Here is a 10,749-nt window from a genome sequence, read left to right on the forward strand (position 1 = left end):
TTTCATAATCTCATGTTGAGAGCTGCACCAGTTGTCTCGAATTCTGACAGACAAGCGGACAGGTTGGCTGAATATATAAGTAACCTTTTATTCAAATAATGACAGGAACTATGATATCCTAAGCGGAGGATAAGAGGAGTCACATAATGCTGTCTCCGTCATCAGACCTATTTTTCTTTTTTTTAATTCCCGGAAGATATTGTCGCATCGTTTTATACATTTTATTGAAATACAACTTTACGTGCAATTACCTCTAAGATACGGGAAGTTGAGGAACATTTATCCGAGATGCGAAACATCTGCGGAGTCACTTTTAATAATTTCGCTCCCTAGCATAATTATATCATCTTCCCGTAAAGTGTCGATAAGCGTTCGGAGTGAAAGACGGATGGAATGAAACATTATCTTCTTAACACGATCATCCACTGTCTATCTTGGTGCGAGACTCTAAAACCGTCTTGGTGGAATTGACACGGAATTAGACGCAACTCTTCCTCTTCAATCTACCACCGACCCGAGCGCTTTGTAAAACGATCTTTTAACATGATAGCGAATCCTAAAACAGAGCATAAATATTTGGAGGATGGTGGGGAGGGGTTGGAGGAAAGATGGGGGAATGAGGTGTGCGGAGGAGAGAGTGCGTGTGGGAAGAGTGGGGCAGAGCGGTCAAGCAACATTGAAATCCTCTTAAGAATGGAATTGGAATCGTCTTGCGGGCGGCGCTGTGAACTGAACGAGCAGATGCCTGGGCGGGCAGGGGACGGGAGAGAAAGACATTTGACAGTCGCGATGCGAGGCCAGTCTTCGGGTCGGATCAAGATTTTTCAGACGGGAAGAGAGCGAGAGAAAGGTGGGGTTGGGTTGGAGGGAAGGATGGAGAGAATGAAGACAGCTGGAATGGGGGCAGAAGGGGAGGATGAGAAATGAGAAGGTGAAGATAAAAGGGTTCGCAGGGAGGAGGGCGTGGGAAGGATGGGGGCGTGGAGGGAGGGAGAGAGGTTTGGGGAGAGAGGTCGACGGAGAGATTGGATGTGAGGAGAAAAAAACAGATTTGGAGGGGGAATAGATTGGGCACGTTCGATAGCGGAGGAATTTTAAGAGGGTGTCGCTGGTGCGTAGGCGGGAGGGAAGGAGTCGCCTTCTTTCGACTTCGTTAATAACTAGGCGGCCACATCTCTGAAATAAAGAATGGTTTCTTTCCTTAAAAGCCTCTTAATAGTTTTCCGTGAAATGTGGAACATGGGACGGTCTATTGAGATAGATGCCATAGCATTATCCTGTTATTATTACATCTATCGATGAATGAACAAGTAATGAACTCAAAAAATAATACGGTGATTGCTTAATTATGACCATATTCCAACAAGCTGTATATACGAGTAATTAATGAATATAAATGTAAATAGTCCTCATTGCTGCAAAAGTTAAAGTGCTGTGGTCTCTTCAGCTATCAACACCTCCGACAATGTTGCGTTTTATAGCAAAGTTCATGTTATTCGTTACTGAAACGTCATTACTGCAGAATCACAGTGAAAAGAGTAAGTAAATAGAATATACATGAAGATATTTTTCTGTTTACATACGAGCGAGAATGTAAGATTTGTGCCCTGAAAGCTTCCACCTAAGGACGGGCGTTGTAAGATGTGCGTGAACTCAATTGAGACGGGATTCAGGCACCGTGAAGAAAATTCTCAAACCGAAGTATTATTTAAATGATTAGAATGTATACAATTGATTACGATGACAATTAAAATCGATTTTTCTTCAAAAAACATCAATTTACACACTAAATTAAAGGATTTTCAGTCAACTCACAGAAACAACTAACATCTCGAAGTTTGAAAAATATACGTTTAGTAGCATATTACATTTAACTTAAGTATTGCAAAAAAGATTTTGATCATTGTCGCTGAATATTCAAATCAGTAAAACGATGCAAAGTCATTGTTTCGGTTAGCTCTAGCTATTCATGGCAACTCCAAGTAGAAGAAAATATTTTAAGTTAGAGTAGCACATAAATGTATTTCTGCGAGAAAGCACACCGCTTAATTTTTTTAATGAGCTATCTTTCCAACTTTTTCCCATTCCGATGTTCATACTAAAAAATTATGAGACGAGTGCGCCCCCATTATGCATGGCGGACGTGACGCCATTTGATCACATTCCTAAAAACGGAGGAAAATTAAATCCGCTATTCGCCTGCTGCCAATATTCGAGCGGAATTTGATTGAGGAGCACGCGATGGCACACGTCCGAATGCCTATTAGTTTCGCAAGATTTTTCAGCTTCAGAATTAGGCGATGGCACCTAACTGTGAAAATAAGTTAGCCTCCTAATACAATTGAAGATATGGCTGGCTCCTTAACCAGATTATTTGGTCGAAAATTGGGAATTTTTGACCATTTCTTCAAGAATCATGGATTGACGAGAGGAGCAACGGCTTACCCGCAACGATGTGTCGATTAGAGAGAAGATAGGGGTCAGAAAAGCCAATCACAGAGGGAAAAGAATACACTCAAATCCCCTACACTTAACCCCGGAAGACTACCTTTTCAAAACTCGTCAACTTTTTTAATTAGAGAACCGGCACGGTTGTCAGAAAGTTTACAAAATGAGAGAGGGAGAGGGAGAGGAGTAGGAGTTGAAAACAGGGAGAATTTAATTTAGGAATGGGATGGAGAGAGGTAGGAGCGGGCTGAGGGAGTGGGCGATGGAATGAAGGAAGCCGCCCGCGTCAGATGGAGGGTGGGGAGGAGAGGGCAAACCAGAGGAAAGGGTTTCGAGAGCAAAAGGTGAAGGCTGCGGTCAACTGAGTTTCAGCCATTCGACTGGTGAAAATCGTGGGGGGAGGGGAAATAATCGAAAACGCTTGTCGCAGTGGGAGACGATGACCGACAAAAAATTAGAGAGTGACGCGGAAAAACTATACATGAAAATAAAATGTAATGCGATCATATCCATTTTGATGCTTACAAAAGTGTCTGCACCCGTAGCTGAAAGTGGGTGGAAAATATGTGCAGATAAAATACAGAAATGAATCATTCGAGATTCTGGAATGTAAAACGTCACAAGCGATTCAAAACTGTCCTCAAAATAAATTTATTTATAATTATAGCCCTTGGTCAAATGAGGCATCAAAAAACGCATGACAGCTTGCCGCTAATTTTAAAATGCGATGTCAAGATGACGCACTTTAAAAAAGTGGATCTAAGCAAATTATTTGTGAAATTTCGTCAAAAATAATATAATTTTTCGTTTCCAGTCACTGCAGTTGTAATTAAAATTATATGTAAGTTTTTACATATCTATGGCGCTTTAAAGTAACACAGGAAGTGAAATACAGTTTAAAACAATTCATTAAAAATATCTTCCTGGTCATTTATTTCAATAGCTCTCTTCATTGTCCATTTATGGATGCAAAAATTTATGGTGGAGAATTCAAACAAATGGGTTTGCAATATTTTAAGTACTCAAAGTTTTGTCATGATGAGCACCACATTTAAAACACAGTCATTTTTATTACGTAGCACCCTGCAAGCAGCCACTAGGGTGTGTGGCAGAGGGTGATTATACACCAGACTACTTTCCACCGATAATACTCCTCCCCCCCCCTCCCCAGTGGGCAACATTATTCTGATTCATTATCGTTCGTGCGAAAAATGGCATCTAAAAACGTTCTTTTCTATGGAGGATTAGCCTCAATCCAATTGATTTTCGGAAGTGCGAGAAAATTGTCCACTAATATCTACACAAAGAAATTACCGCAAACCAAACAAAGCCCTACAATGGCTGAGATTCGTTCGCATTCAAGATTAGGGCGGGCTGTTTTCCCTCGGCCACCTCAGGTCTCCGAGTGGAACAAGAGTCATGGAAGAAGAATATACATTTGATGATGAAGGTCCAATCAAAGCGGAAGATCCAGTACCTGTCATTCTAGTTTTATAACATTTAGTATAATTTCTTATTTCATTGCAAATTCTATGAACACGTGAAGGGTCAGTCAAAATCAATGTAATGCATGACATGAGTCGTAATATTTGCTCATTACGTTCTCCAAAATTTCGTCTAAATAACTTCAATTCAAGAATTATTATGCAGATGAGAAAAAATATCTCCAATTTTCAAAGCTCAATGATTACCTTTGCAACGGACCATGTTCGCAAAAATATTTCATCAAAGACAGTGTCATAATTATTACATTTGGAGAACACAGAGTTAACAATAATTACGGGCCTTAATTTCAATTAAATGTAAATTTACTGGCCGCGACTCCTGCGCCATAATTATAATTAGCGTGTGCGAATCGCGTAACGCAGTGGTGGGGAAAACTAAGGTAGGACGGCTTTTCAGAGTACAGTATTGAATTGAAGCTGCGAATGTTTTAATTACCTAAAATGAAGGTAAAAAATTATTTCCCCAATTATTTTCCAGGCAAAATGATGGGCTAGTGCAATCAATGTATTGAAGTAATGTTAACAAAAAAGGAAGATTAATTGATATAACCCTATTTAATTGCTGACACCGACGCAAATAGATCCCATGTATGCATATATATATATATATATATATATATATATATATATATATATATATATATATATATATATATATATATATATATAAACCTATATATACATATATATATATCCCCTATCCGATATATATTTTGGTTCTTATCAGCATTTTCAGGTTGCTTTATTTGGTTTTCAATGAAATATGAGCAAATATGTCAAAATTTGGAGCCAAGCATTTATACTGCTTGACTACAAATTTTGCGATACAACTTTCATTCAATATAACTAAATACTTCTGCGGATCTATTTTACAATAAAAAAAGTTTGGTATTTCCAGGCTCTCAAGTATCATTTTGCATGTTACTTATTATTGTATAATTGACATAGATCATTCTCAGGTTAAAGCGAATTGCATACAACATTTTAAAAAATCTCATTTCTCAAATAAATTACTATTATTCCGCCTGGGAAAAATTCCATGGCTACATTTTACTCCACTCCCTCAGTCGCAAATTTCACCATCCGGCAACTAATTCTAAAGGGATACGTAGTGAAATGAATTGAATATAATTAAATGTAAACGTAAAATATTTCGTTTCATGTCCTTTTTTAACAGTTTCTTGATATAAGATTGTAATGAATAAGAACTGTGTGGTCGATGCAGAGACCTCAAGTTTCCAGTAAACTTCGTCTTTTAGCTGACGATGCATCATGGGGTTATAGGGAAATATCCAGTCATGAAAATAGGATATCATTATCTAATGATCTAAATAAGATCCAAAAGTGGGGCGAGGCATTGCAGCTACAATGAAGCTTGAAGAAGTGTTTCAATAAATATTTGGAGGATGAGTGTTTGATCCGAAAACAGTTACAACATACGGGGAACCAACAAAACAAACGCAGAATTTGTAAAATACTTGGGTGTTGCGATAACTTAAGATATTACATGAGGAAATACATTCGTAAAATTTGCGAAATAGCAAATAATAATTTGGGATTCACAAAAAAGAACACTTGGGAATAGTAATGAGAGGGTTAAGTAGCTTTGTTATTTCACGTTAGTTCGGCCCCACCTAGAGTACATTCATTTGCTCGTATGCTGCGGGTATAAGGTATCCTTACGAGGTAGGTTTAGTTTTGGAACTAGATAGAGTTTGACGTAGAGCAGCTAGGTTTGTGAAAAAGTCTTATGAAATAGGTAGCAGTCTCACGACAGTATCGGAAAATTTAAGATAGGGAGCCACTAATTAACCGTGGGCTGAAATACAGGTTAAAGATGCTCCGTAAATTTGAAGCAGGTTACTCATATGAGGATGTAAAGGACATATTACAGGCCACAACTTAGTATGGTAGATCAGAACGTGTATGTAAAATCAAGGAGATACGGATGAATTTAAAATGTCATTTTTTCCTCGTACCATTAGAGATCAAAATGATTTTGACCACAGACGCAAAAGAGATAATTAGCATTCTTAGTGTATATATTTTGAAGTAAGGTCTGGTGCTTACCCGGCGTATTTGCTGGATGAATTTTTCTCGGGTCTCCCACCGGTTCAGGGGTTCCCTATTGGCCGACATTTCGATGCCCGACTCGTGCATCGTTCTCTGGGTGGGGGAAGCATCATCCTCATCTTCCTCATCTACCCTGAGGACGATGCACGAGTTGGGCATCGTAACGTCGGCCAACATGGAACCCCTGACCCGGTGGAAGACCCGAGAATACTTCATCATGTATATATTTTGTCGATATCCTACATGCTTTTTTAAATTAACCCATGTTTTTAACACTCTTCCCGAATGATTTGAATATATGTGTCCTGTTGTTGAATATTCTTGCGTGTAATTACCTTCTTTTGAGTGGTTAACTTTCATCCAGTGCATGATCAAACTGATATTTGTCTAGAGGTGTCATGATTGGGATTTTGCATGCATTGAGGGAGACTTAACACCCCCCCGCCACACGCCCTGCGGTGGCTTGCGGGGTATTATGTAGATGTAGATATATGGTGAACTAGATATTAGAGAGACCGAGACTATTCGTTATCACCATAAATAATAGCTGAACAGAACATCGTATATGATGTAAACAGCTTGGTCATATGTTTCAATAAAAATAGGAACTCGTCACAATGGCGCTCTGATGAAAAGTCGATAAAATATTTGTTCCCTTAATAATATTCAATATAAAGTTCACTCTTGTATTTTAAAAGACTTTTCACATTAAAATCTGGCAAAATTAGCAATCCTCAGGAACTAATCGGATTAAATCGCTTCCGGGAAATTGGAAAACAGTTATCTCCAAGTAATTTGGCAATAATTAAGCCTTTGAAATGCAGCGCAGCGGAAAATCGTAAAGAAAACTTGAACAAAGTAGAACGGAGCGGGATGAATGAGAGCTCTCTCTTTTGTGAGCCATTCCTGGTGGGGAGGATGGGGAATGCGGGAAGGCGGGGGGAAGGGAAAGGCAAATTTAGAACGAGAGAGCAGTATTGAGAGCGAGATGGCAACGGAAACAGGAAATCTCGCCAAATTATCGGCCTGACTAAGTGCCGCGCGTCGTTAGGCAGAGAAGGGGATACGATAATGTCAGGAACGAACAGAGGGAGTAAGAAAAGAGAACTTATTCTCGAATTAAAGAAAAAAAATGTAACGCTGCCTTCAGTCGGACGAGACAGGTGTTACGTTCCGGTGAGCGACCCTGCCACGCTGGGAAGGATAGACCTTATCAAACCCATGAAAGATAGGGAATGGTGATGAAGTGATTTACTTAACAATGGTGGAGCAACTTGCTCGAAGGGATGAGAGGAGGGAGGCGGGAGGAGACTGAAGTGAATAGACGCAGAAGATCCATCTGTCAGTATTCAAATCTCCTCTCGACCCATACTGGGAGTGTGTTTTGAGAGGAATATGCATTAACGTTAATGTTTCGAACGAAATTTAGTGTGCGTGGTAATTAAACAAAGAAGATTAATACTAACTTTTGTGACCTTCAACCTGCTACCAGGTCGTAACTGCGTGATTAAAAAAGCAATTAACGTCCACTATTACTCGCACCTTGTTTTGGGGGTAAAAGACAAAATTGCCCGCAGCAAGATTGAATATTTTCATTTAACTAACGGGAACAGGGAATACCATTTGATGCGAAAAATCACTCTAAATGCTCTTATTGGAGGAGGCAAAAAGGAGGCATTAAACTAAGAAATTACCGGTTTGGATCAACGAAAAATAGCCTTTCGAAATTCGGTGTGAAAATTACTGAGAGGTAATAAATCTGATCATTTTGCATGATAAATGATGGGGGCATGAGAGGATGCTCAAGCTATTTTATTTAGCAAGTCATTATTTATGGTGTTAACACTATGAGTGGGCCTACTGCCTTAAATTCTACTCATTAACTCTAAATATCTGATTAGACATCCATTCAACATGAGTGATGATTAAGCAATCGAATAAAAGAGGAAAAACAATTTTCTCAAGCACTCATTACAATTTTTCTTTTTATCTACTTCCAATTTATAAGTAAAACTCTTAACTGGAAACTAAGAAAGTAACTCACTCATAAGAATGAATAAATATTACACTCAAAAGCTTCAAATTGAAAAAGTCATGTCGGTGGTAACATATCTCTAACCGATAATACTATGATAGTCGGGCTGGAAGGGTTTCATATTTGATGCGAACTCTTGGTATAGTTCAACATCTGCCACACTTTTTGCAAGAAGCCAAGAGTTCGTTAGGTTACTAGTCATTAAAGTAATTGCTGATTGTTTTGTCGTCTAATATATGTCCTCATGTTATGGTCAACAATTTTGCTAAGGAAAGTTACTCATGACTTGTTAGAGAATTCCTTAAAACTTGTTTGCAGTCAATTTCCCTTCACACGGGGTTCTCGCCTACCAATGTAATGCGCTGCTAGGCTAATTTCGTTCACCTAGATTACAGCTCTGCCAAGTGCATCAATTATTCTTTGCCGAGAGAGTGCCTTTGCTCAATTTCATTCGGTGAAGCAAAAATTCAGGTAAAACAACCAATTATATCATTGAATCTCAAATGAAGGAAACAAAAGGACTTACGATTCTTGGATTTAAAATCATCGCGTAACTTGAGTATACTTCTGCATCTTTTTACAGTCTTAAGAAGTCAAAGGAAACTTCAGGTGAAATAGCACAAGAGTACTGCCTTTAACATTATAATTTTATGCAAGTGATTATATTTTTTGCAGAGTTGAGAGTACGTCAATAATAATTTTGTGAAAAATAAAGTTCCTCATTATATAGTCGAGGAATTCGGGATAATAACGGATGGAAAGGGGTTTGATAACCGACCGAAGAGCCCGAGTTCGATACCTAGTAACTTAAGACACCCTTGCCTTCACCCAAATTGCGTATTTTTTTAAGAACAGGGCATTCTGGGAATCCGTAGGTGACATGAGCAGGAAGTCTCCTTATCCATATTGATTGAATTTCACACTTCATAAAGCTTTAGACAAGATGAGTTTTTATTCTCACCTACCAAAACTATCTTTTACGCTATTTACTGATGATCCATCAAAGGTATGACCCTCTCCTGTGGCTCGTCTGCTTTGGAAAGAAACAATTTATAATATGCAATGCAAAAAGAGTTATTAAAGAAATAAAAGAGTAACAGTATGATTTATGAGTAGAAAATCAGTTCACCCGTCTCATTAGACAGTATTATCGAAATAAGATGTGACTCACCGATTCATAGTATGGATTGTATCCTACCAAAAGGTACCTCGTTATAGAAGGACTAACGATAGCGTTTTTAGACTCGCAGCACAAACATCTTAAGTCTCAGTAATAACTCATACTCCCAATATTGCAGTTATTTCTTTAGGGCTCAAGTTGTGATCAGCGTTTTTTTAAATATTTGTCAGGATACTATCTACTATCATAGAGTAATTAATACATCGCTTTTTTTTATGCCGATGATCTTCAAATTTATCACGACTGATCGCCGAATTTAAGTAGCCATAAATAGGATTAATATGAATATTAAAACCATAAAGTCCAGAACCACAGATGGCCAGTTCAAGTTTAATGCACTTAAAAATGCTATTATGATTAGAAGATTAATAAATGGCGACCGCCAAATGTACGTTAAATTCTTCTAATTATCATGCAAAATTTAGCCACTACATCATTTGCAAGATTTAGCTACTCAATGATGTCAAGAGTTAGAAATAATACTCTCTCTTTACATAATCATACTCAAATATTAAGGAAAACTTTGTACCTTCTAAAAACTACCGGTGCCTCCAACCGACGGTACCACATCCTCAAATACGGAGAAAACTTGGGAAAGTGCCATAACCTCATTATTATAGTTTGATCGTATATGTCTGACATTTCAGCGTTACTTAATATCATATTGCAAGTGTTTCAGAATACTTATGCTCATTTTACCGTCAACACCAGATGTTACAATCAAAATTAATGATTACATTAGAAACTGAGATGGCTAAAAAGTGATCTCAGAAGATAAAGGCAAAAGAAAACCTCTAAATTATAGATAATTAGCAGTGAAGACAAATTATGTACACGAAAGCAGAAAATTGAATGCCACTTTAGACATAAAAATCGTAAATCGGAGTACCTATTTATACCTCTATGCTGAATATATGAAAAATTCTTTACGATTTCCAATTGCAAACTCAGAAATTCTTTGTGAAGTCTGTATTAGAATTACATAAATACCCACTATTCACACTCTTACCACGTCCAATGTATGACTGATTTGAAAGCAATAGTGTGATGGGACATTATATAGTATATAATAATACAGAATTGTTTCTAATTTGAGGAATATATGAGACGTTCTTCCACCATACTAACAATTTGTATAGTTTATATTCATGCATATCTATTTTTCGGTCTCTATACGATGATGGTCGTTATTTTTTTGTTTTTTAAACTTCATTAAGTATGGTCTATTATGTTCGAATACGCTTCCCAAACCTTTTTTTTGCGTCAGATCGCAAGGAATGCACATTCTATGCGTATGCCGCGATGATACTTCCTTCGTTAAGTGTCAACCCAGAATATCGTTCTATTCAATGCATTACAAAAAACCGCACCTCTATTTTAGCAAGACAACAAAATATATCATGAGAGCAATAGTTGTGTACTCCAATAAAAGGTATAAAATAGTAACTAACGGGAATATTACGAAAATGTCAGAAGTATTAGTCCTATGGGAAGATTACTTTTGAAAA

The sequence above is a fragment of the Hetaerina americana genome, unplaced genomic scaffold (genome assembly GCF_022747635.1).
Source record: "Hetaerina americana unplaced genomic scaffold, ioHetAmer1.1.p SCAF_36, whole genome shotgun sequence".
NCBI classification, from domain to species: Eukaryota; Metazoa; Arthropoda; class Insecta; order Odonata; family Calopterygidae; genus Hetaerina; species Hetaerina americana.